This window comes from Aegilops tauschii, chromosome 5 (genome assembly GCF_002575655.3).
Source record: "Aegilops tauschii subsp. strangulata cultivar AL8/78 chromosome 5, Aet v6.0, whole genome shotgun sequence".
NCBI classification, from domain to species: Eukaryota; Viridiplantae; Streptophyta; class Magnoliopsida; order Poales; family Poaceae; genus Aegilops; species Aegilops tauschii.
This window is the reverse complement of record NC_053039.3, coordinates 338193944-338221498: the sequence shown is the minus strand read 5'-3', so window position 1 is coordinate 338221498 and position 27555 is coordinate 338193944. Positions and strand designations below refer to the sequence as shown.

The 27555-nt window shown below is 47.9% G+C and overlaps 1 pseudogene; it reads right to left on the bottom strand.

Moving 5' to 3' along the window:
* Positions 1-233: 233 nt before the first annotated feature.
* LOC109745787 (putative callose synthase 8) lies at positions 234-27193 on the bottom strand (annotated as a pseudogene).
* Positions 27194-27555: the final 362 nt, after the last annotated feature.

The following is a 27555-nucleotide window of genomic DNA, read 5'->3' as shown; positions in this document are numbered from 1 at the left end:
AGCAAAATCTGATCCTACGGAGATAGCCTTTTAGTTAGCTTTATGCAAGAACCTACGTATCTGCAAGAGCACAAGGGTTGACAATGCTATCAGTCACGCTTAACTTGTTGGGAAAATGCCTTGTGGAGAAGGCCTCTAGTCTGGATGGCAGGCATCGAAGCTAGTATAGCAACTGGAACAAAAAGCAGAGTACACATACAATAGTCATAAGTGTGAGCGACGATTGGTACAAGCTACCCTATTAGATAAGATTCAATTTTTGACCTCAAAACCTGAACAATTCGTACAATGATGGATGATAATCAGTCAAAATCATGAAAATGATGATAGCAATGCATAACTGATAAGTGCACCATTTACAAGGAGTAGGCCCAGAGAGTTGATATGAGTGCAAGACAAGAGTTAATGAAATCCATGATGGAAAATTTGCAGAGCCATGAGATAACCATCAAGTCATGATTAATACAAATACCAACATTTTTGTAAGCCTGAACATAAGCGGGTGACCGCTCAAATGATGGCTAGCCCAATTCACAAGCTGCAGCAAATATTTGCACAAATGTCAGTATATTCAAAAGAATATCGGGATAGTAAGAAACTTATTATCTAGAACACGTTGAGTTTTCGAGATAAAATGTACCTTGACAAAGCCAACGACGACAATTACCACAACCCATGAAACCAAGAAGATTTGACAAAGCCAACGACAACAATTGCATATTGATATACAAAGAAAGCATTAAGAGAGAAATACTTTAAGAATTTTAGAACTCGGCACTGAGTGACATAGATGTACATTCTCAACAATCTACCATGATTCCCAGCTCTTTTATGGCTGCACTCATATGCCCCCTTGGTTCATCATCCACCTATTCCATTCTACCCAATCATCAACAATTTTTTGCCAACTGAAACTAGAGTGATTAAAGAAAGAAGGTGCAAACATCCAAGTCATTGCCAAAAACCATGTTGAAGCAACCATCATATGTAGAGCCAAAATTTTAAATTTAGGTGTACATAGGTCAAAATTTATTTTTTCAAGTCACCAATTTCAGTCAGGCCTATCACCTGCCCCTCTTGATATATACATATTTATACTAAAAACTTATACTTATCATACTGTCATGTTAAGGACTATAATTTTCCATTACTTATTTGACATACTTAACAGCATAACAAAGTTAAATGTCAATTGTATTATTTATTATATATTTCTAATGCATATCATTGAAAAACACCCATACATCGCGTTGAATTCAATTTGTACTTTGTAACAAAAAAATATTTTAATTACTTTTTGATACTTGTGTGTAAATTATATAATTTATACATATCTACGTTAGATATCTCTAAAACATATAGTTTAACAAATATCATACTGGTGGTTGCACTCTTTGATGAGGAAAGCATATATGTAGAAAATTCTAGAGTACAAGTTTAACCATATGTGAGGGATTGCTTCAGATATACTCTTTTTGGAGTACCTAGGTATAAATTTAATCATATATTTGCTAAATTCTTATGGTTTAACAAATGTACTAATCTTTTTTAAATAGAAATAATGGGTGTACATCCGTACACCCATGTACTCATCTAGCTCGTCCATGTATACTGAACACTCGTGATCTCATCAAGACATACTAAAATGCCAAAAGAAGCACCAACTTAAACCCTTTGACAAAGTGACTCCGGGAGTATAGCTGATAATTATCGATGAAGCTTGCATGAAAAGCAAAAAAATACGTCTTGTCGACCGATTTTTAGCGCCTCTGTGAAGAAGGGTGTTCCCATAGGAGTGCACTTTTATTCCAAGCCAGAATGTGAAAAAAACAGAGTATTTTGTAGTTGCATTAGGACGAACTCACCGATGGTTGCTCGAAAACCTTTTTCAAGGCCAAGTTTTATCACCATAGGCAATCTTGTAAGAAATCCACGTTGAAGAAAATATTGTGATGCAAGGGAACTTCCTAATGAATTCATATTCTTAGCCTCCGTTTAACTAGGATAACTTCCTGTAGTTGATAACTGCCCACAGAGAAAAATATAAACACCTATAGTTGATAACTGTAAAAAATATGGACTCGTTAGAATAATATGACTCGTCGTTAGTGCTAAACTGATCCACATAAAAGATTGGATTCGATTAAGGTGAAGTTACAATGCAATGCACAAGAGAGGGGGGAGGGAGAGAACATACTAGGCTGTTGAAGTAGAACCCCACCGTGGTGAATTAAAATGAAAGCATCCGGGGAAGATAAAATCCTTGCCTTATGAGGTATATTTCGCGGCTGATTGTATGTTCACCATTGCCATTTGCAATGTTGGCTTCAAATATTGATATCTGATTAAGGCCAACATCACGCCCTTTGCCAACTTGAATGTACTCATTGTAAGTTATATTTCCGCGACGCGATATGGATTTATAACCTGTAAAGTTAATTTGAGGTGAAATTTCTTTTAAAATGGCATGAAGTTATTATTTTCAACAAACAAGTATTTAAATTACAAGAAAATACATCTTCACTTAAGTTTGTGATTTCAGAGCATTTGCGTATACCACCTCCTGTAAAAAAAGATACACGGTCAAAAATATCCGAATGACCATAGTGAAATCACACCGTACAATCATTTTGATCTTTTTGGTATAGAAACATACTGTCAGCTCTTCGGTAAAAAAAATATGAATGGTATTTAATATGACATCCTAACATTCATAAAAAGTGATAACACTGGAGCATAAGAAATTAGCGTATGCAATCATAGCAAACACTATAAGATGAGGAACATGCTTTCACCTCAAGGGATCGGCGAGGAATCTCTACCCAATTTTAATAAATGATGTTTCTTGGTATGACACGAATTCAACAACTGATAAAATACTGCACATACAATAATGTCATGTTATTCAACTATACAAACAACAATAACTATGAGCACATTCTGGAAACATAACAGACCTTCCAGCGAAGATATGTTCTCCAAGCCCAAGTATTCTTGGAGATTGATCCCTATTGTAAGGGCATTTTTATCCCTTAATTGGTTTTGGTGATTTATGACAATACTTTTGCGGACTAATCATGTGCATCGAATATTTCAGATATATATTGACTAGGCACAAGATGATTGGGTTCCCCTCGAAGGCTATGGAAGACGGCGTTTCTCTACGTTTCTTTTCGGTGGTATTGAGTCGTAGGGAAGCCGTACTATTAAGAGGGGGTCCGCGTTGGAAAGGTTGCGTGGATTCATCACGTACACATCTTCCTTTGCACCTCCTTTTCTTCTAGCCTTTGGAGCATCCTATGTTTTCCTTGTCTATGCAAATATTGCTCGTGCTTGCTGAACTAGTGTGACGCCCCGATTTGACCGTACACTAATCATGCACGCAAATGTGTACGATCACGATCAGGGACTCACGGGAAGATATCACAACACAACTCTACAACATAAATAAGTCATACAAGCATCATAATACAAGCCAGGGGCCTCGAGGGCTCGAATACAATTGCTCGATCATAGACGAGTCAGCGGAAGCAACAATATCTGAGTACAGACATAAGTTAAACAAGTTTGCCTTAAGAAGGCTAGCACAAACTGGGATACAGATCGAACGAGGCGCAGGCCTCCTGCCTGGGATCCTCCTAACTACTCCTGGTCGTCGTCAGCGGCCTGCACGTAGTAGTAGGCACCTCCAGTGTCGTAGGTGTCGTCATCGACGGTGGCGTCTGGCTCCTGGACTCCAGCATCTGGTTGCGACATCCAGATAGGAAGGAAAAGGGGAAAGAGGGAGAGAAGCAACCGTGAGTACTCATCCAAAGTACTCACAAGCAAGGAGCTACACTACATATGCAGGGTTAGATGTGTAAAGGGGCATATCAGTGGACTGAACTGCAGAATGCCAGAATAAAAGGGGGATAGCTAGTCCTGTCGAAGACTACGCTTCTGGCAGCCTCCATCTTGCAGCATGTAGAAGAGACTAGATTGAAGTCCTCCAAGTAGCATCGCATAGCATAATCCTACCCGGCGATCCCCTCCTCGTCGCCCTGTTAGAGAGCGATCACCGGGTTGTATCTGGCACTTGGAAGGGTGTATTTTATTCAGTATCCGGTTCTAGTTGTCATAAGGTCAAGGTACAACTCCGGGTCGTCCTTTTACCGAGGGACACGGCTATTCGAATAGATAAACTTCCCTGCAGGGGTGCACCACATAACCCAACACGCTCGATCCCATTTGGCCGGACACACTTTTCTGGGTCATGCCCGGCCTCGTAAGATCAACACGTCGCAGCCCCACCTAGGCTCAACAGAGAGGTCAGCACGCCGGTCTAAACCTATGCGCGCAGGGGTCTGGGCCCATCGCCCTATGCACACCTGCACGTTGCGTACGCGGCCGGAAGCAGACCTAGCCTAGTGGCGTTCCAGTCCAATCCGGCGCGCGCCACTCAGTCGCTGACGTCAAGAAGGCTTCGGCTGATACCACGACGCCGGGATACCCATAACTACTCCCGCGTAGATGGTTAGTGCGTATAGACCAAATGGCCAGACTCAGATCAAATACCAAGATCTCGTTAAGCGTGTTAAGTATTCGCGAACGCCGACCAGGGCCAGGCCCACCTCTCTCCCGGGTGGTCTCAACCTGCCCTGTCGCTCCGCCACAAAGCAACAGTCGGGGGCCGTCAGGAACCCAGGCCCACCTCTACCGGGATGGAGCCACCTATCCTTTCAGCCCCCTCATCAGAATCACCTGCGGGTACTCAACGAGCCGACCCGACTTTAGTCACCACATGTGTCATGTATAAATGTATATAGCATATACCCGTGATCACCTCCCAAAGTGATCACGGCCCAGTAGTATAGCATGGCAGACGGACAAGAGTGTAGGGCCACTGATGGAACACTAGCATCCTATACTAAGCAGTAGGATAGCAGGTAAGGGTAACAACTGTAGTAACAATGACAGGCTATGCATCAGGATAGGATTAACGGAAAGTAGCAACATGCTACACTACTCTAATGCAAGCAGTATAGAGAAGAATAGGCGATATCTGGTGATCAAGGGGGGGGGGCTTGCCTGGTTGCTCGGGCAAGTAGGAGGGGTCGTCGACTCCGTAGTCGAACTGGGCAGCAGCAGTGTCGGTCTCGTAGTCTACCGGAGAGAAGAGGGGGAAGAAACAGTAAACACAATGCAAACATAAGCATGACGATGCGTGACATGACAATGAGCGGTGCTAGGGGTGTCCTAACGCGACAGTAGGTGGTACTGGTGAAGGGGGGGGAACATCCGGGAGGTATTCCCGATGTTTCGCGTTTTCGGACAGACGGACCGGAGGGGGAAAGTTGCTAGTTCGATAGGTTAGGGAGGTGTGGTGGACGAACGGACTGCGTATTTGGATTCGTCTCGTCGTTCTGAGCAACTTTCATATAGAAAACATTTTCATCCGAGTTACGGTTTAAAAGATATGAAGCCGGCGCCGGAGCGGCTCCGGCGAGCCAAACGCGGCGGCGCGGCTCGGGAGGGGGTGCGGGTTTGCGCTACGGTGGGTTTGCGGGGGCGTGGCTGGGCGCGTTCGACGCGGCTCGGCGTCGCGCGTCCAACGGCGGTGGTCGGAGGGGCTGGAACGGCCGGGGACGACCGCTACGAGCTCGCCGGCGGCGAGGTGCTACGGGTGCCCGACGGAAACGCGGCTACGGCGAGCTAACGAGCAAGCGGAGGGGCTGGGGGGCATCTACGTACGGCGGGGAGTGCAACGGGCTTGACCCCGTGACCATTTGGTCACCGGAGACCCGCCGGCGGCGAGCTCCGCGGCGCGGCGTTCGGGCGCGCGTGGGGGAGCAGCTACGGAGCGCGGGTGAGCTAACGGAGAGGGGGAGGAGAAGCGGGAGCTCACAGCGTAGCCGTAGGGGGTGGCAGTGAGCTCGAGGAGGGCGCGGGGTAGCCGGAATCGGCGACGAACGACGGCGGCCGAAGGTTGAAGACGAGCTCGCGGAGGTCGGTGCAGAAGCGCTCGGCTCGTTCCCGACGGCGTAGTCGACGTAGTCGACGGCGGGGAGTCGTTCGGGCACGTCGTCGGGGCGATCGGGGCACGGTGGCCGCGGGAACTACGGTGAACGGCGGCGAGCGCGCTCGGGCAGAGGGGAACGAAGGGGAGAGGGAGGTGGATCTGGCGGGGGGGAGGCGCAGAGGCCGAGGGACGAGCGGGGGCGAGTGGGAGAGAGGCCCGAGGAGGCGGGGGAGCTGGCGCCCTTATCCTCCCCGTCGCCGGCGAGGGGGTGCGGCGGGGACGGCCACTGTTCGACCCCCGTCGGGGGAACAGGGAAGGGGACGCGGGGGAGAGGTGGGCTGGGCCGGGGGTCGGGGGGGTGGCGGCCCAGTTTGGGCCGGGGGTTCGGTCCAGATGGGCCACGGGTCCAGTGGGGGGGGAAGGGCTTCTCCTTTTTCTTTTTCTGCTCTGTTTGTTCTGTTTTCTGTTTTCTTTTTATTTGTTTATTTTCTTTTCGGTTTTATTTCATTTAAAAGTATTTAGGTGTTTTATAAAAATGTGTTTTCTCCACCATAATTACCAGTGTATTATTTAGCACCCACCGAACATTTTTGTTTAAATTTTTGAAAACTTTTATTTTCCACTTTTAAATTTAATTGAAGTTTGAACTAGGAGTTTGAAAAGGGTGTGATTCAAATGTGATCAAGCCCTGTTTAGCAACATGATTAGCTTAATCACAGGGAGTTACTGTAGCATGATTCTCGGGGTGTTACAATTCTCCTCCACTACAAGAAATCTCGTCCCGAGATTTAAGAGGGGAGTAAGGGGGGAAGGTTTGGTAACGAATCTAGCGGGTCTTCTCATCCTGGCTTGCACTTCTGGAAGAGGCTGGTCCAATACATTGATGTCTTCATTTCTCTGCTTCGGTCATCATGATGAAGTCGGCGTCCTTTCTTCAGGAACTCCATCGTACTTACGAAAGAATAAGGGGTGGGCATTCTGGGAGAACGGGCCTCAACAAGGTTGTCTATCGTGTCGTCAACATCGAGGAAGGTGGCGAAAAGTAACCCTCGAATCGAAACTTAAGAAAATATCGAGAGCAAAGTAAGGAGGTAACCTGGGAAGTTTCGAGCGGGCAGGCAATCGTTCGATGCCTGTTATAGGGCGTGAAAGGGTCAAAGCAACGGGAATAAGTATTGTGTCCGATATCAGACCTGAAGGTGGCTCGTGAATTACATACGAGGCCAGGTGCGAGGAACAACCTTGGAAACAGGGGGGTACATAAGAGTCAGGTTTCGATCCTGGGACCTGTGGGTTATGGGCCCACCATGTGGGTTAAAAGTAGGAAGGGCGATGACATCTTGCACGATCATGATAGTAAGGCATGGCAGAGGGTAGCCTGTCAGTTATATGTCAGCAACATCGTCGGTACCAAGGGCGAGGGACGAAGAGAACCATTTTCCTGCTCGTTGAAACGAGGCGGACCATTAGGCAAAGTTCTCGTCCATCGGTGGTTACCGAAATGTCACCAACAATAATAACAGGGTCTTACTGTCAGAGTTGTACACCGAGGTGTTTACATAAGCAGGAGAATATTACTGCTTAGATCATATAGTTCACCAGAAAGGTTACATAAGCAGGAGAATATTACTGCTTAGATCATATAGTTCACACAATGGAAAGGAAAATATGATTATCAGATTAAACAGAAGAATGGAAAGGAAAATGTGTTTAAACACATATTTCAAGGTTATATCCTTCCCAAGGACAAGCCGAGCATGATATTCATGACAGGATATAATGTAGAAAACTCTTTAGGTAGGGGAGAGAAATTTCATGACATTACCCATACAACGGTGTTTGGATAATTGAACAGGAAACATTTAGCATTGGTCTTCAAATGTTCCTGTTGAAAATCGGAGTACCATAGACATGCTTCGAGATAGCATTGACATGGTCAACAGGTGAAGATCAGAATTTGGAAACCAAAAGGATCCATCAGGAACAACATATAGAATAAGTCTTTCAGTTTCCTTATTGAAGAATGGTTAACCTTGCTAAAAAGGAAATTATAACAAAAGGTCCTCTGGCTAGGGGTGCTAAGCAAAGACACCACCTTACCGGGTTATGTAGAGACCAATGTTATAACTCTTGGAAATATGTTACAACCATCATATCTGACCGAGATTCAGATCTGATTGGTGTCAGGATACCTCATACTCAGGATCCTGAGATAAAAAGGTGCGACACAAATTGTCGAAACGACATCGGAGATTCTCGGGAGATGAACTATGGAAGCGAGTTCCGGACAAGGGTTCATCCTTACATCAAGGAGAGGTGAGGAGGTGACTGATTGACTCAGCGACACTCCATTGAGATTCCCAAAAGATGGATTTCCATCACTATGTGAACAAGGAGATAACATTAGCTAGATCGAATGACTTAATGATGTATGCTCGAGGAAAACATACACAGTTAAACATTGGTTGAAATGTGCACCCGAAATATGGGCTAGGTAGCACAAACAATGTCCGAATGATGATTCATTAGGCCATAGACGTAGAATGAAACTATAGACCAATAACTTCAAAGCAATAGGGTTGCTAGAAGGGCAGAATCCAAACAGCACCGCTCACTTGTTGGTACCCCGGTTGGAATCAACACGGGGACCCAAGAAAGAATGGTGATGGTGAGAAGTATCACTATACCAAAAATTCTTAAGAGGTGGTGAAATCCTCACAACATTGATGACATAAGAGATGTTAATGTTCCAAGGTAAAGGAGAACAATTGCTGGATAGCAAGGAACTCATGGTATAACACCAAACATGAACAAGCTTGTGTTGGTGGAAAGGCAATAAGTGGTCGATGATAACGCAGATCAGCGAGGGCAAGGATGATATTTCTCATCATGAACTCAATTGATATCCTGGAAGAGCTCATAAGGTTGATGATGATCACGACACATTTTGTCGAGAGATTTCAAGATGTAATCGATCGGCGATGACATCAAGTCAAATGAATGGTGAAGCGAAAAGTTATTGGAACCAGGGGTACGACACAAACTCGAAATCAAGCTTGCTGTTCAAGGCGAAATGATATGACGAGGAAAATCAACGTAAGCTTAGCTCATCGTCGAAAGTGGTGCTCCGGGAATAAAGACCAGGTAGCACAGTTAAAATCGGCACGATAATGATGTAGCAAATCAGGCTAGGAATGACGCGATCGGGTACAAATTCATACTTAAAGAAGATTACTAAGAGTTGTTGAACCGTAGTGCGGACTCGATTCAGTTATCAGTGTCTTTGCGTAATTAATAACTCAAAGCCCGTGGAAAATTGGAATCAATGAGAAGGTCGCACTTGATGGAGAACTCATAATAAGTTATGCAGTTTCGTGATAATCTCGAGATACCAGGGGGTAATACTCGAAGACAGATCAAAGTAGAGGTCGGACTGGGGTATTGCCCTGCAGAAGACAAGTGCTTAAACTTGCCCGAGAAATGGGACCTAAGAGGAACATATGGTCGGAATCACGATTGCAAGGGATCAATTCATAGATACCAGATGATATTATATCAACGAAATAGTTATTATTGCAAGAAGCTTCTATGGCAGGATCTACATCGTGTCCATGGGCATGAACACAGGGTTCAAGGTCGACTCCCACTTATTCAAGGCATAACCTTTCATTTACCTCTTGTATCTCGAAAATGACATTAGTTGTGAAAGTTTTTACCAGTTGCAATACCAGATAAGTATGACCCGTGAAATCTTTTGGGTTCACACGGATTAGGGAAAGCGTAGGTTCAACCCATCAGGGCATCTTGGGAACATATACCTCAAACTTCGGAGTAAATAATACAAGCTCGAAAGTAGAGCATGGTTCACAAAGCAGAGGATACAACTTACCAAAGGCATCATGTATCCGAGGAAAAGCTCACAAGCTTATTTAATATGGAGGACATTGTCGGATAAAATCCGACAAAAGGGTCTGGTGGTCCACAAGGGATCTGATGTGAGCATCAGTACTCAACCAGAGGAAGAAGAATGTAAGGAGATCTGATTATAGAAACAACTGACTAACTCAAAGTTCAAATGCAAAGGAATTATGATTTCCAAATCAAAGGGATCAGAAGCAAACGCTCTGATTGAGGATGGATAAGTCGAGTAAACTTACGGGTACAATCGATGTCAAATTTGATTAATCGAGAACCAGCTCACGTTTCAAATGACGTCTGAGCCGGAAGGATGAATTCTAGGCTCTGATTGAGTATTGCGAGCATTCGCAACAAATTGAATCAACGGACTCAAAATGATAATGACAAGATATGCCAATAAGATTATAGACTTATGGGATTAACCATAATGCAAGCAAGTAAGAATTTCAAGAGCAATAGGCTACTCAGGATTTTTGGAAGTTCAAATAGTATTTTGAAGACTTTTGTGAAATACATGAATCAACTGGGGATGAGCGGATACTCGGTAAGTGCGAGAATTTTCCGTAGGGTATTCAGGTGACAAAGAACAGCAAGGTAGTAAGCTCAAAGGATTCTCGGAACAACAGAGAGAATTTCGGGGTATCTTGTAATAACAAGATCAACTGGGAAACATTGTATCAGTGGCGAGTATACGTGGTTATCCATAGGAGTTTATCGATGAAAGGGAATTGCCAAAGCGATGAACACAAGTTCTCGGGTTATCAGCGGAGAGTATCTTCAGGTTCTTCACGTGCAGCAGACGATCATCAGTAATAAGGGGCTCTCCGGGTGAAAGTGATAACGAGATCCTAATGTTAGATTTAGCAAAATTCACTTAACCCGAATAGAAGAGATGTCAGAGTCCCAGAGTAAAGGTCGAGGAGTAAAAGATCCTACTACCACCCAATGGCGACGTGGGCCCGTAAGCCACGCAGCCATGTTAGTAAAACAGTTTTCACTGACTAGACTCGACTTCGGCCAAGGAGTTGGAAAGGGGGATTCCTACAGGCAGTCGGCTCTGATACCAACTTGTGACGCCCCGATTTGACCGTACACTAATCATGCACGCAAATGTGTACGATCACGATCAGGGACTCACGGGAAGATATCACAACACAACTCTACAACATAAATAAGTCATACAAGCATCATAATACAAGCCAGGGGCCTCGAGGGCTCGAATACAATTGCTCGATCATAGACGAGTCAGCGGAAGCAACAATATCTGAGTACAGACATAAGTTAAACAAGTTTGCCTTAAGAAGGCTAGCACAAACTGGGATACAGATCGAACGAGGCGCAGGCCTCCTGCCTGGGATCCTCCTAACTACTCCTGGTCGTCGTCAGCGGCCTGCACGTAGTAGTAGGCACCTCCAGTGTCGTAGGTGTCGTCATCGACGGTGGCGTCTGGCTCCTGGACTCCAGCATCTGGTTGCGACATCCAGATAGGAAGGAAAAGGGGAAAGAGGGAGAGAAGCAACCGTGAGTACTCATCCAAAGTACTCGCAAGCAAGGAGCTACACTACATATGCAGGGTTAGATGTGTAAAGGGGCATATCAGTGGACTGAACTGCAGAATGCCAGAATAAAAGGGGGATAGCTAGTCCTGTCGAAGACTACGCTTCTGGCAGCCTCCATCTTGCAGCATGTAGAAGAGACTAGATTGAAGTCCTCCAAGTAGCATCGCATAGCATAATCCTACCCGGCGATCCCCTCCTCGTCGCCCTGTTAGAGAGCGATCACCGGGTTGTATCTGGCACTTGGAAGGGTGTATTTTATTCAGTATCCGGTTCTAGTTGTCATAAGGTCAAGGTACAACTCCGGGTCGTCCTTTTACCGAGGGACACGGCTATTCGAATAGATAAACTTCCCTGCAGGGGTGCACCACATAACCCAACACGCTCGATCCCATTTGGCCGGACACACTTTTCTGGGTCATGCCCGGCCTCGTAAGATCAACACGTCGCAGCCCCACCTAGGCTCAACAGAGAGGTCAGCACGCCGGTCTAAACCTATGCGCGCAGGGGTCTGGGCCCATCGCCCTATGCACACCTGCACGTTGCGTACGCGGCCGGAAGCAGACCTAGCCTAGTGGCGTTCCAGTCCAATCCGGCGCGCGCCACTCAGTCGCTGACGTCAAGAAGGCTTCGGCTGATACCACGACGCCGGGATACCCATAACTACTCCCGCGTAGATGGTTAGTGCGTATAGACCAAATGGCCAGACTCAGATCAAATACCAAGATCTCGTTAAGCGTGTTAAGTATTCGCGAACGCCGACCAGGGCCAGGCCCACCTCTCTCCCGGGTGGTCTCAACCTGCCCTGTCGCTCCGCCACAAAGCAACAGTCGGGGGCCGTCAGGAACCCAGGCCCACCTCTACCGGGATGGAGCCACCTATCCTTTCAGCCCCCTCATCAGAATCACCTGCGGGTACTCAACGAGCCGACCCGACTTTAGTCACCACATGTGTCATGTATAAATGTATATAGCATATACCCGTGATCACCTCCCAAAGTGATCACGGCCCAGTAGTATAGCATGGCAGACGGACAAGAGTGTAGGGCCACTGATGGAACACTAGCATCCTATACTAAGCAGTAGGATAGCAGGTAAGGGTAACAACTGTAGTAACAATGACAGGCTATGCATCAGGATAGGATTAACGGAAAGTAGCAACATGCTACACTACTCTAATGCAAGCAGTATAGAGAAGAATAGGCGATATCTGGTGATCAAGGGGGGGGCTTGCCTGGTTGCTCGGGCAAGTAGGAGGGGTCGTCGACTCCGTAGTCGAACTGGGCAGCAGCAGTGTCGGTCTCGTAGTCTACCGGAGAGAAGAGGGGGAAGAAACAGTAAACACAATGCAAACATAAGCATGACGATGCGTGACATGACAATGAGCGGTGCTAGGGGTGTCCTAACGCGACAGTAGGTGGTACTGGTGAAGGGGGGGAACATCCGGGAGGTATTCCCGATGTTTCGCGTTTTCGGACAGACGGACCGGAGGGGGAAAGTTGCTAGTTCGATAGGTTAGGGAGGTGTGGTGGACGAACGGACTGCGTATTTGGATTCGTCTCGTCGTTCTGAGCAACTTTCATATAGAAAACATTTTCATCCGAGTTACGGTTTAAAAGATATGAATTTTCAAAGTTTATTTGAATTTCTGGAATTATTTATATTCAGCAAAAATGAATTATGACGTCAGCATGAGGCAATGCTGACGTCAGCAGGTCAACAGGTCGGCTGACCAGTCAAACCAGACTGGTGGGTCCAGTGGGACCCACATGTCAGCCTCTGTTAGTCTAATACTTAATTAAACTAATCTAACAGTCTAATTAGAGGGGTGGGCCCCATATGTCAGTGAGTGATTAGTTAATTTAATTATTTTTATTTATAAAACATTTTTCTTTTTCTTTTCTTTTTTTAATTTTGCGGCGGGGCCCGCATGTCAGTGACTGGGTCTGCCCAGTCAGCAGTTGACTGGGTCAACCCAGTCAACTGGGGCCCGTGGGGGCCACTGGCAGGGGCACTGGGGTGGCCCCAGGCCAGTCACGTCAGCGGCCGGCGCCGGAGCGGCTCCGGCGAGCCAAACGCGGCGGCGCGGCTCGGGAGGGGGTGCGGGTTTGCGCTACGGTGGGTTTGCGGGGGCGTGGCTGGGCGCGTTCGACGCGGCTCGGCGTCGCGCGTCCAACGGCGGTGGTCGGAGGGGCTGGAACGGCCGGGGACGACCGCTACGAGCTCGCCGGCGGCGAGGTGCTACGGGTGCCCGACGGAAACGCGGCTACGGCGGGCTAACGAGCAAGCGGAGGGGCTGGGGGGGCATCTACGTACGGCGGGGAGTGCAACGGGCTTGACCCCGTGACCATTTGGTCACCGGAGACCCGCCGGCGGCGAGCTCCGCGGCGCGGCGTTCGGGCGCGCGTGGGGGAGCAGCTACGGAGCACGGGCGAGCTAACGGAGAGGGGGAGGAGAAGCGGGAGCTCACAGCGTAGCCGTAGGGGGTGGCAGTGAGCTCGAGGAGGGCGCGGGGTAGCCGGAATCGGCGACGAACGACGGCGGCCGAAGGTTGAAGACAAGCTCGCGGAGGTCGGTGCAGAAGCGCTCGGCTCGTTCCCGACGGCGTAGTCGACGTAGTCGACGGCGGGGAGTCGTTCGGGCACGTCGTCGGGGCGATCGGGGCACGGTGGCCGCGGGAACTACGGTGAACGGCGGCGAGCGCGCTCGGGCAGAGGGGAACGAAGGGGAGAGGGAGGTGGATCTGGCGGGGGGAGGCGCAGAGGCCGAGGGACGAGCGGGGGCGAGTGGGAGAGAGGCCCGAGGAGGCGGGGGAGCTGGCGCCCTTATCCTCCCCGTCGCCGACGAGGGGGTGCGGCGGGGACGGCCACTGTTCGACCCCCGTCGGGGGAACAGGGAAGGGGACGCGGGGGAGAGGTGGGCTGGGCCGGGGGTCGGGGGGTGGTGGCCCAGTTTGGGCCGGGGGTTCGGTCCAGATGGGCCACGGGTCCAGTGGGGGGGGAAGGGCTTCTCCTTTTTCTTTTTCTGCTCTGTTTGGTCTGTTTTCTGTTTTCTTTTTATTTGTTTATTTTCTTTTCGGTTTTATTTCATTTAAAAGTATTTAGGTGTTTTATAAAAATGTGTTTTCTCCACCATAATTACCAGTGTATTATTTAGCACCCACCGAACATTTTTGTTTAAATTTTTGAAAACTTTTATTTTCCACTTTTAAATTTAATTGAAGTTTGAACTAGGAGTTTGAAAAGGGTGTGATTCAAATGTGATCAAGCCCTGTTTAGCAACATGATTAGCTTAATCACAGGGAGTTACTGTAGCATGATTCTCGGGGTGTTACAACTAGGGCGTGCGGTAGTACTGCTCCTTAGAGCGGTAGTACCGCAGGCCCTTGCGGTAGTAGCGCAGGCCCTTGCGGTAGTACCGCCCGCTGGCGCGGTAGTATCGCAAGCGCCCACGGTAGAACTGCTTCTAGGAAAGCGGTAGTACTGTGGTCGTAGTCCAGATGTTGTCACCCTCTCCCTAGTGGGTGGCACCCATCACGGTAGTACCGCGCACAGGGCGCGGTAGTACCGTGGTATCTGGCTTAGTTCCGCAAGTACGCGGCAGTAAGGGGCGGATGTAATTTTTTACATCTGCACCTCGCGCGGTAGTACCGCTGCTGGCTTACGGTACTACCGCGTCGGGTTTTTGCATCGACTCCAACTCTGCGGAAGTAGCCACGGATGTAATTTTTTATATCTGTGCCTTCCCATCTCTGGACAGCCCCTGTCTTGCGGTAGTACTGCAAGGGGGCGCGGTAGTACCGCGCCAGCAGTACTACCGCCCTCTGCTTTAGTGCATTTTGGGCTGTTCTGGTCTCTACTGCGTGGGCGGTAGTACCGCGGGGCCCTGTGGGAGTACCGCGCCTCAGGTATGGTAGTACCGCGTTGCGCAGGCTGAGTTGGTGGATAACGGTTGGATTTGTTCTTCCACTATATAAGGGGTGTCTTCTTCCTCTAGTTGACTACCTCTTCCACCTCCAAGCTCCATTGTTGCTCCAAGCTTCATTTTCGCCTGATCTCTCTCCCTAGCCAATCAAACTTGTTGATTCTCTAGGGATTGGTTGAGAAGGCCCCGATCTACACTTCCACCAAGAGAAATATGATTCCCCCCACTAATCCCTTGTGGATCTTGTTACTCTTGGGTGTTTGAGCACCCTAGACGGTTGAGGTCACCGCGGAGCCATAGTCCATTGTGGTGAAGCTTCGTGGTGTTGTTGGGAGCCTCCAATTAAGTTGTGGAGATTGCCCCAACCTTGTTTGTAAAGGTTCGGTCGCCGCCTCCAAGGGCACCAATAGTGGAATCACGGCATCTCGCATTGTGTGAGGGCGTGAGGAGAATACGGTGGCCCTAGTGGCTTCTTGGGGAGCATTGTGCCTCCACACCGCTCCAACGGAGACGTACTTCACCTCAAAGGGAAGGAACTTCGGTAACACATCCTCGTCTTCACCGGCTCCACTCTTGGTTATCTCGTGCCTTTACTTGTGCAAGCTTATTTGTGTTATATCTCTTGCTTGCATGTGTGCTTATTGTTGTTGCATCATATAGGTTGCTCACCTAGTTGCATATCTAGACAACCTTCTTTGATGCAAAGTTTAAATTGGTAAAGAAAAGCTAAAAATTGTTAGTTGCCTATTCACCCCCCCCCCCTCTAGTCAACTATATCGATTCTTTCAATTGGTATCAAAGCCTCATCTCTTTATTAAGGACTTTACCGTCCGAAGAGTATGGTTGACGTCATAGACGGTGTGGAGGACCACTCCGGTGCGAATCCGGTCTCGTCTACGGGAGATGGGGGAACCGCGGTCTCTCGTGAGGAATTCAATGTAGTGTTGGACACATTGAAAACCTCCATGACGACCGAGGTCGAAATCATGTTTAATAAATTCTTAGAAGGACTTAACTTTCCACCGCACCATTGAAAGTGGGTGATCCCGCTAACAAGGTGACGGATGCTACATCCGACAAGGGGGAAGCTACTAGAGAGAAAGCTCCTTCTTCTAGTGGTAAAAATGGCACCGGCATCTTTGCCCATGTGGAACCTCCACTTGTCTATGGTGGACTGCTTCCTTCCACTCATTTGAATCATGCCGGCCCGGCCCCTAAGATTGAGAAGAATGTGGAATTTGATTCTTGGGTCTATCGTTTTAAGCGTCATTTAAATCATGTGAACACTAACCTTTGGAGAATCATTGAAGAAGGTTTCTATCCGCATGACCGAAGCAACTTCACTCCTAGAGAAGCCATGGATAATCAATTCAATGAGAATGCTCTCTTCATCATGCAAGAAGCAATCCCACCCGAAGATCTTCCTCATCTCCGGCCCTACTCCATGGCCAAAGATGCTTGGCACCAAGTGGTTTCCCTCTATCGGGGAAGCGCAAGCATTCAACGCTCCAACTATGAAGTGGTGCAAGATGAAGCCGATGAGTTTGCAATGAAAGAAGATGAAGAACCTCGTGAGCTTTATCGGAGGGTAACCAAACTCGCGGTCTCTCTCCGAGATCATGGAAGTAAGGACACGGATGACAATTGGATCAAGCGCAAATTCCTCAAGGCAATGATGCCCTACCACAAAGCCATGTCCTCCATCATTCGTCAAAGGCCGGACTTCCACACCTTGTCCTCAAGTGAAGTGTTGGATGAGTTCGTTGGTATGAGCATCTTGGACAAGACCGCCGACAATGCGGTACTACGCTCTCAAAGAGTAAAGAAGCCCAACCTTGCTCTAAAGGCCAAGGTTAGTATGGAGGAAGAGGATGAAGAGGAAGAAGAGGAGAGCAACCTCGAAGATACGAAGTATGCCTATCATGAACACATGGCTCTTGCTTCAAGGCAATTTTGGAGCAAGAAGAACTCAAGGCCCAACTTCAACAAGAACAATTCAAGTGGCGCAAAGGGCAAGCAATGAGTGAGGACTTTCTTTAATTGTGGCAATGTGATCCACTTTGTTGCAGAGTGCCCTTATGAGAAGAGGGAAGACAATGGTGGCAAGCTCATCCGAAAGGACAAGGCCAAGTCTTTCCCCAACAAGAGCAACTTCACCAAGAAGACTCCTCCCAAGGCATTGGTGGTACAAGAAGAGTACAATGAGGATGATGACGATGATGAAGATGGTGAGTCGGTTGCCATGGCCTCCGTTGCCATTGCGACGACTCCATGGGTGTCTCTCTTCGACTCACCCAATGAGAGCATCACCGCCAAGTGCCTCATGGCTAAAGCCACCAACAAGGTAACCCCCAACATCAAAACTACCATCATTAATCATCCTTCTTTGACGGATGGCATTGATGAACATGAGGGAACTAATGTGGAGGAGAATGAGTTTGAGACCTTTATGGGTAAACTCAAGGGTAAATCCAAGAAGCACTTCGGTTCTCTCTTGGAACAACTTGGTGAAGCCAATGACATGATCAAGGCTCACGAAGATACCATCTCTAAGATGGAGGGGCATAGTCGTGACTATGCTGATGAGATTTCAGATCTTTTCAATGCTCTTGAGGAAGAGCATGGTCTTCGTTTGGCTCTTGAGGAGTCACACAACGATGATCATGCTAAGTTAAAGAAAGATCTTGATCATGCTCTTGTTGTTTCTTGTGTGCTAAACTCCGAGAAGGCCAAGCTTGGGGTTGATCTTGCTAGACTCAAGGAAGAGTTTGACATTTTTGACAAGGCTCACAAAGTCTTGAAGGGTGCTCATGCTAGCCTCAAAGAGTCTCATGATCAACTTCAAGTAAAGCTAACCAAGGAGAAAGCCACATTTCCTCATATGGTGTTAATTGATAATGCAAATGCTACTAACCCATGTTGTGAGCATGTGCATCTTGTTGAGGAGAATGCTAAGTTAAAGGAGCAGCTTGAGACGGGTCTTGTGTCTTGCATACAAGGCGAGAAGAACCTCAACTTCCTTTTGAGCAATCAAAAGGAAGTTGTGGCCAAGGAAGGGGTTGGGTACGCACCCAAGTCCAAGATTAAGAAGAAGAATGACAAGACCAAACGAATTCCCCCTCTCAAGCAAACCTTTGTGAAGGAGGGAGAAGGTGCTACTAAGGAGAAGAAGAAGAACACCGTGAAGGGTGGTGATGCCAAGATGGGCAACACTTCCCTTCCCAACAAAGTTGACGACTTTAACCCTTCTTATGTGTTGTGCCATGCTAGTGATGGACATGTTTATGCCAAATTTGTTGGTTCTCCTTATGAGTACATTGAATGGTCTATTTGGGTCCCTAAGACCCTTGTCACTAACATCAAAGGACCCATTACAAAATGGGTACCTAAAACCAAGCATTGATCTCTTGTAGGTGTTTGTTTTCGGTGGGGGGTCATGGTTGCTCGACAGTGGAGCTACAAATCATATGACCGGAAGCAAGGACTTGGTGGTGGACGTGCACAAGATTCCATCTATGCCCACCAATGTCGAGTGGGGTGATGCCTCGTCTTCTAAGGTATTGGGACTTGGCAAGGTTTTCATTTCTCATGATCTCACGATCGAGAAGGTCATGCTTGTTGAGTCCCTTGCATACAATTTACTTTCCGTTCATCAACTTGCAATCATCGGCTTTGCCACTTTCTTTGATATTGATACCGTGGCCCTCTTGTGGAGCAAGACTCTTAAAGTAGCCTTTGTTGGGCATGTCGAGAATGGTCTATATGCGATTAACTTTTCGGAGCGACCCACTAAGACCGCGACATGCCTAATGGCTAAAGTTGACGTGGGATGGCTTTGGCATCGCCGTTTAGCCCATGTCAATATGAGATCTTTGCAAAGTCTTCTCAAGGGGGACCATGTTCGTGGACTAACAAATGTTAGTTTTGCTAAAGATCGTGCTTGCAGTGCTTGTATCGAAGGAAAGCTACATGAGAAGGCTCACCCTCCCACGACTATCATTTACTCGAAGAGGCCTTTGGAGCTCCTTCACTTGGATCTCTTTGGGCCTCCATCCTTTGATAGTCTTGGGGGTAGAAAGTATTGCTTGGTGATTGTGGATGACTACTCAAGATACACATGGGTATATTTCTTCAAGAGGAAGAGCGAGACCCAACAAACTGTCATTGACTTTGCAAATGAAGCCCAACGTCAATACAATGCAAAGATCTTGACTATAAGAAGCGACAACGGCGCCGAGTTCAAGAACTACACCTTGGATGAGTTTCTTAGTGATGAGGGGATCAAGCATCAATATTCCGCACCACACACCCCTCAACAAAATGGTGTAGCGGAGAGGAAGAACCGGACGTTGATGGATGCGGCAAGGACCATGATGGCGGAGTTCATGTCTCCATACAACTTTTGGGCCGAAGCCATCAACACCGCGTGTCATGCATCCAATCGGCTCTACCTCCGCAAGGGCTTGAACAAGACTCCATATGAGATACTCACCGGTAACAAGCCCAACCTCAAGTACTTTTGGGTGTTCGGGTGTAAGTGTTTCATTCTCAAGAAAGGTGTTCGTTTGTCTAAATTTGAGGCTAGAGCTTATGAGGGCATATTTGTTGGTTATGCTACAAACTCTCATGCTTACCGTGTCCTCAATAAATCCACGGGACTTATTGAGGAGATGTGTAACGTGGAGTTTGATGAGAATAACGGCTCCCAAGTGGAGCAAAGTGACACTTGTGATGTAGGTGATGAAATTCCTCCTCGAGCCATAAGAAGAATGGGTGTTGGTTTTATCCTACCCATTGAGGAACCCCTTGTGGCCGAAGGAGAAGGACAATGCTCCACTCAAGTGGAGCCATCACCAACCCAAGGCCCACATGCTTCCGAAGAACAAAGTGAAGGCCCTCAACCTCATGAACAAGACCAAGGGCAAGATCATGCTCAAGACGGTGTTGACACACCAAGTGATGCCCAAGGTCAAGTTCTCTCCTCCGAGCAAGTTCAAGATCAAGAACAAGCTCAAGACGGCGCTCAAGATGATCAAGTGACTGCTCCTCAACTCACCACCGAGGAGGAATTGGAGCGTCGTGCCGCCAAGATTGCATCCAAGCTCTCCACCAAGGGTCATCTCATGAAAAATGTGCTTGGAAGCATTCAAAAGAGGGTAAGCACTCGTAGACAATTGGCAAACTATTGTGAACATCACGCGTTTGTCTCTTGTGTTGAACCCCAAAAGGTATATGAAGCACTCGAAGATCCGGATTGGCTTAATGCTATGCATGAAGAACTCAACAACTTCGAGTACAACAAGGTGTGGAGATTGGTGCCAAGGCCGACCGGGAACCACAATGTCATTGGAACCAAGTGGATATTCAAGAACAAGCAAGATGCTCATGGTACCATCGTCCGCAACAAGGCAAGATTGGTGGCACAAGGCTACTCCCAAGTCGAGGGTATCGACTACGGTGAAACCTTTGCTCCCGTTGCTCGCCTTGAATCCATTCGTTTGTTGATTGCTTATGCTTCTCATCACAACTTTAAGTTGCAACAATTGGATGTGAAGAGTGCTTTTCTTAATGGTCCCATTAATGAGTTGGTATATGTCAAGCAACCCCCCGGGTTCGAGGATCCCTACTTTCCCGATCATGTGTATCAACTCGATAAGGCACTCTATGGCCTTAAACAAGCCCCACGTGCGTGGTATGACCACCTTACCGAGTTGTTACAAGACCGTGGATTTGAAGTTGGGCAAATCAACCCCACTCTTTTTACTAAGAAGGTCAAAGGGGAGTTGTTTGTGTGCCAACTATATGTTGATGATATTATCTTTGGTTCCCCTAACAAAGCTTTCAATGAGGAATTTGCCGCTCTCATGACCTCAAAGTTCAAGATGTCTTCCGTGGGAGAGTTGAAGTTCTTTCTCGGGTTCGAAGTGAAGCAAAGAAGAGAAGGAACCTTCATCAACCAAGCCAAATACACTCAAGACATGCTCAAGAGATTCAAGCTAAGTGATGTCAAGCCGGCTTCCACTCCAATGCCCATCAAGTGCCAACTTGACATTGATCCCAATGGTAAAGCGGTGGATCAAAAGGTATATCGCTCCATGATTGGCTCCTTGCTTTACCTTTGTGCATCTAGACCGGATATCATGTTGAGTGTGGGAATTTGTGCACGGTTTCAAGCCGCACCTACGGAAAGCCACTTTGTGGCGGTCAAGCGAATCATTCGATATTTGGCTCATACCCCAAACTTTGGCTTATGGTACCCAAGGGGAGCAAACTTCAAGCTTGTAGGATATTCGGACTCCGATTGGACGGGAGACAAAGTGGATAGGAAGTCCACTTCCGGAGGGTGCCAATTTCTTGGTTGCTCTTTGGTGAGTTGGTCCTCCAAGAAGCAAATTTGTGTGTCTCTCTCGTCCGCCGAAGCGGAGTATGTGGCGGCCGATAGTTGTTGTGCACAACCCTTATGGATGAGGCAAACTTTAAAGGATTACGGTGTCATTTGTGACAAAGTGCCTCTTTGGTGTGACAATGAAAGTGCCATCAAGATTTCTCTCAACTCGGTGCAACACTTCAAGACGAAGCATATTGAGATTCGGTATCACTTCATCCGGGATCACATTAGGCGAGGGGAGATCAAGCTCAACTACGTCAACACCCATGATAACCTTGCAGATATTTTCACGAAGCCTTTGGATGAAGCAAGATTTCGCGAGTTAAGGCATGAGCTAAATATCATTGATTCGAGCAATATTGCTTGAACCCTTGCACACCCCACCTCACTCAACTTGTTGTCTAATCTAGGTGTAGGCATGGACATAGGGGGAGTGTTGTTCTCTCAATGAACTCTCCCTCCCCCCATTATGCATAAAGTGATCAACTCTTTCACATTAGCCATTTTTTATGGTACTTGTGCTTCAAAGACGAGTTTTGGTCATGGGCCCAAGGATAATTCTTCGCGGTGCCATACCAATTGACTCAAACATAGGTGGCTTCGGCCACCGCCCTCTCTTTGGAGAGATTGTGTCTCGTTTTTTGTCTTTGTCTCTTGCCTCTCTTCCTTCGTGCCGAGCTTGTGCTTGTGGTGTCCAGTGTGTTAGCTCTTTGGTGTGGTCTTTCGCTTGAAGGTTCCGTGCTTCGGTGTTCTCTCGTTTGGTTGAAACTGCTTTTTCTTGAGCTCACGGTACTACCGCGGCCTGCCACGGTACTACCGCGTGGGGAGCGCGCGGTACTTCCGCACCCAGCGCGGCAGTAATTTTTTACTGCCGCCTGGGGGAGCGGTACTACGGCCTCGGTGCGGTACTTCCGCCCGTGCGGTACTACCGCGTGAGGAGCGCACGGTACTTCCGCACCCAGCGCGGCAGTAATTTTTTACTGCCGCCTGGGGGAGCGGTACTAAAGCCACGGTGCGGTACTTCCGCCCGGGGCGGTACTACCGCGATGACGTGCGGTACTACCGTGCGGTCGAGGGCGCGTGGGGGGTTAAACACAGGCAGGGGGAGTTCTGACTCCCCCATACCCATTCGTCTCTCTCCCCACTCCGTCTCTCTCTCTCTCGCTCAAGAACGGCGCCGGAGGTCCTCGCCGGATCTCCGTCTCCGGCCGCTCTCCTCGGATTCCGACCGGTAGGATCGTTCCCCACCACTCCCTCTTGCCATGAAACAAGGTTTCTCCCCAATCCCTCCCTTTTTCTTGTTCGTCTTGTTGTTTTTAGGTTTTGGGGAGATGCAAGTTGTTCTTGAGATTTTAGGCCAAATCTTTGCAAGAGTAGGATGTAGGAGAGTAGTTTTGTGTAGTGATGGTACTTGCTAAAGTTGTCCCGTGATGGATTTGATCGACCTTAGTACCGCGTGTTGCCACGGTTGTGCTCAGATCTCCGTGGCCGTTTCGGATCTGCAACCGGTACTACCGCCCTACTGGTGCGGTACTACCGCGTCTCTGGTACTACCGCTCCTTGGAGCTGTACTACCGCACGTGGCGCAACACACGATACTACCGTTGTCTCAAATCCCTCTTGTGGCACTTCTCACGTGCTATGTCTACTTGTTTCACCTGCTTTGTTGTGGTCTTCGCATTGATCCTTTTCGCGTTTCGTGCGTGTTTGTTTTGTGGTGTGTGTTTTAGGTGGTGGCTCAGGTGCTCCGGCTCGCCGCTCCAATCCAAGCCATGACACGGGATCCAAGCGTATGCGCAACCCAGAGGCAGCAGAGGGCTCCAATGCCCCCCAACACAGAACCAAGACCACCGCCACCAAAGAGAAGGAACCCACCATGAGTATGGATGAGATGCCGCTTGCTGAGTTCATCTCTCGGAGGAAGATCAATCCATATGGAAACCCTCGTGCCAACTTTCGAGGGAATGAGCTATTCTGGACCAAGCAGCAGAATCTCATTTATCTAGATGTCATCAAGGCCAAGCAAAACACCTATGTGGAGGTGAAGTGGATCAACATGCATCACATGAAGCAAGAGAAGCACCGGGACTACTTTGGTGAGGCTTTAGACCTAGTGGAGCAATTTGGCATTGAGCATATCATCTCATTCCACAAAGACTATGATCATGAGATCCTTGCTCAGTTCTTTGCCTCAGTGCATTTTCATCCCAATGAGGAAAGGACCATGACTTGGATGACCAATGGTCGGCAGCTGACTGCTACTTGGAAGGAATTCATGACTTTGCTTGGGTTCCGGATGAGGGGCTCGCCACACCCCAAGGTGTTCGCCCTCATGCCAATTCCGAGTCTGCCAACAAGAACAGGCTTCTGCCCTTCTATGTGGAGAAGAAGCTCTCCAATGGCAAGTCAACTTGGGTACTCAACTCTTTTCTTGACATCATGCACCGGATCTTCCGCAACACTCTCTTCCCACGCATTGGGGACAAGGACAAGGTGCATGCCTATCTTGTGGATATGATGCTCCTGTGTGAAGACGCTCGCAACTCTCAGACACTACCACTTGATGTCTCACATATCATGTGGCATGAGCTTCGGTTTGTGGTCTACAACCGCAAGGTCCCCATCTATGGACCTTATCTGTTTCAGTTGATCTCGGCAACTTGGGAGAAGCTCTACCCTCAGGATGAGTTTGAGGCCCCTAGTTGGATCCGGCATGAGCCCATCAACCTCCGTGTCAAGACTCAGTGGGCCAACACTACCTCTCGTGTTGATGCCGCGGCTGCCATGGACGTGGATGCAGATGAGGATGAGGAGGAGGCAGCAGACGAGGACAGCTCTGAGGGTTACATCCCTCCCACCTCTGAGCCATCTTGGGCTAAGCGACTGAAGAACAAGATGAAGGTTTTGTTCTGTATGCAGGCAAAGGGGCAGTACAAGACCCATGTGGCTTCCAAGGAGACTCGCCGCCGCGACAAGCGGATTTTCAGGACCTTTGGCGAGAACATATCCAGCGGGTCAGATGAGCACATCACCCCAGAGGCAGAATGGATCGCCAAGCAGGGTTATCAGTGGACCGAGTCTGAGGAGGAGTCCGTCCCAGCTGCAGAGTCTAACGGGGAGCGTGCGAGTGACTACTCAGCTTGAGCCACTACTATTGTTGTAGGTGTCCTCTCTGCCTTTTTGGCGTCTCGATGCCAAAGGGGGGAGAGTGTAGGATTTGCGAGTTGTGTCGTGTTTGGGTCAGTTGAACTTCGTTTATTTCGTTTGCTTTGGTTTGCTTTGGTTTGTGCTTATGAGACCTTCTATCATATGGTGTAATACATATGCACTCTATCGTACCGTAGTGAGCTTATTCTATCGTGTGCTTATTACATTATGCTCTTTTGTATCTTGCTTAGTTTTAGCCTTATTGCAAGATATGCCATGTCTATAAAATATAGGGGGAGTGTTGATCCTATTATGTGTGCTGTGCAATCCAAAGCACTTATCGAGATAGCACACATCTAGGGGGAGCCCGTCTATATTTTAGAGACTTGGGGTTTGCCCTTGCTCTTTGCGTTATACCCTTGTGCAAATCCCATGTTGTCATCAATCCACCAAAAAGGGGGAGATTGTAAGGGCATTTTTATCCCTTAATTGGTTTTGGTGATTGATAACAATACTTTTGCGGACTAATCATGTGCATCGAATATTTCAGATATATATTGACTAGGCACAAGATGATTGGGTTCCCCTCGAAGGCTATGGAAGACGACGTTTCTCTACGTTTCTTTTCGGTGGTATTGAGTCGTAGGGAAGCCGTACTATTAAGAGGGGGTCCGCGTTGGAAAGGTTGGGTGGATTCATCACGTACACATCTTCCTTTGCACCTCCTTTTCTTCTAGCCTTTGGAGCATCCTATGTTTTCCTTGTCTATGCAAATATTGCTCGTGCTTGCTGAACTAGGGCGTGCGGTAGTACTTCTACTTAGAGCGGTAGTACCGCAGGCCCTTGCGGTAGTACCGCCCGCTGGCGCGGTAGTACCGCTTCTAGGAAAGCGGTAGTACTGTGGCCGTAGTCCAGATGTTGTCACCCTCTCCCTAGTGGGTGGCACCCATCACAGTAGTACCGCGCACAGGGCACGGTCGTACCGCGCACAGGGCGCGGTAGTACCGTGGTATCTGGCTTAGTTCCGCAAGTACGCGGCAGTAAGGGGCGAATGTAATTTTTTACATCCGTGCCTCGCGCGGTAGTACCGCTGCTGGCTTACGGTACTACCGCGTCGGGTTTTTGCATCGACTCCAACTCTGCGGAAGTAGCCACGGATGTAATTTTTTATATCCGTGTCTTCCCATATCTGGACAGCCCTTGTCTTGCGGTAGTACCGCAAGGGGGCGCGGTAGTACTGCGCCAGCAGTACTACCGCCCTCTGCTTTAGTGCATTTTGGGCTGTTCTGGTCTCTGCTGCGTGGGCGGTAGTACCGCGGGGCCCTACGGTAGTACCGCGTCCCCCTGCGGTAGTACCGTGCCTCAGGTACGGTAGTACCGCGTTGCGCAGGCTGAGTTGGTGGATAACGGTTGGATTTGTTCTTCCACTATATAAGGGGTGTCTTCTTCCTCTAGTTGACTACCTCTTCCACCTCCAAGCTCCATTGTTGCTCCAAGCTCCATTTTCGCCCGATCTCTCTCCCTAGCCAATCAAACTTGTTGATTCTCTAGGGATTGGTTGAGAAGGCCCCGATCTACACTTCCACCAAGAGAAATTTGATTCCCCCCACTAATCCCTTGTGGATCTTGTTACTCTTGGGTGTTTGAGCACCCTAGACGGTTGAGGTCACCGTGGAGCCATAGTCCATTGTGGTGAACTTCGTGGTGTTGTTGGGAGCCTCCAATTAAGTTGTGGAGATTGCCCCAACCTTGTTTGTAAAGGTTCGGTCGCCGCCTCCAAGGGCACCAATAGTGGAATCACGGCATCTCGCATTGTGTGAGGGCGTGAGGAGAATACGGTGGCCCTAGTGGCTTCTTGGGGAGCATTGTGCCTCCACACCGCTCCAACAGAGACGTACTTCCCCTCAAAGGGAAGGAACTTCGGTAACACATCCTCGTCTTCACCTGCTCCACTCTTGGTTATCTCGTGCCTTTACTTGTGCAAGCTTATTTGTGTTATATCTCTTGCTTGCATGTGTGCTTGTTGTTGTTGCATCATATAGGTTGCTCACCTAGTTGCATATCTAGACAACCTTCTTTGATGCAAAGTTTAAATTGGTAAAGAAAAGCTAAAAATTGTTAGTTGCCTATTCAACCCCCCCCCCCTCTAGTCAACTATATCGATCCTTTCACCTAGGATGCTTAACAAACTCTTCAAGGATATTCTCATTCGGTAAGCTTCTTGCAGATAATGTTCTTGATGGTACCGTATGTAAATGAACATAGAGTTTATAGAGAGAACCTAAACTATAGAAGATGTCTAATTCATTACTTGATTCATATTAATGGTTTTAAGACCACTCCCCGGGTATATACGATTGCAAGGTTTTAAGACCACTCCCCGGGTATATACTTTGATTCATATTAATGGCTTCTCTTCTCTAATTATGGGTGGGTCAAGCAGATTTATATTGCAAATCTCCTATATAAACAATTAAAAGTACAAGCATTTTAAGAATTCGACATGAAACAATTTGTAAGTTGTCACAACCAAGTGAATCAATCATAATAACACATTATATTTAATGTGATATAGTTGCATTAACAAAATAGAGAAGGGGGTCAGAGGAAAATATTCATAGAATT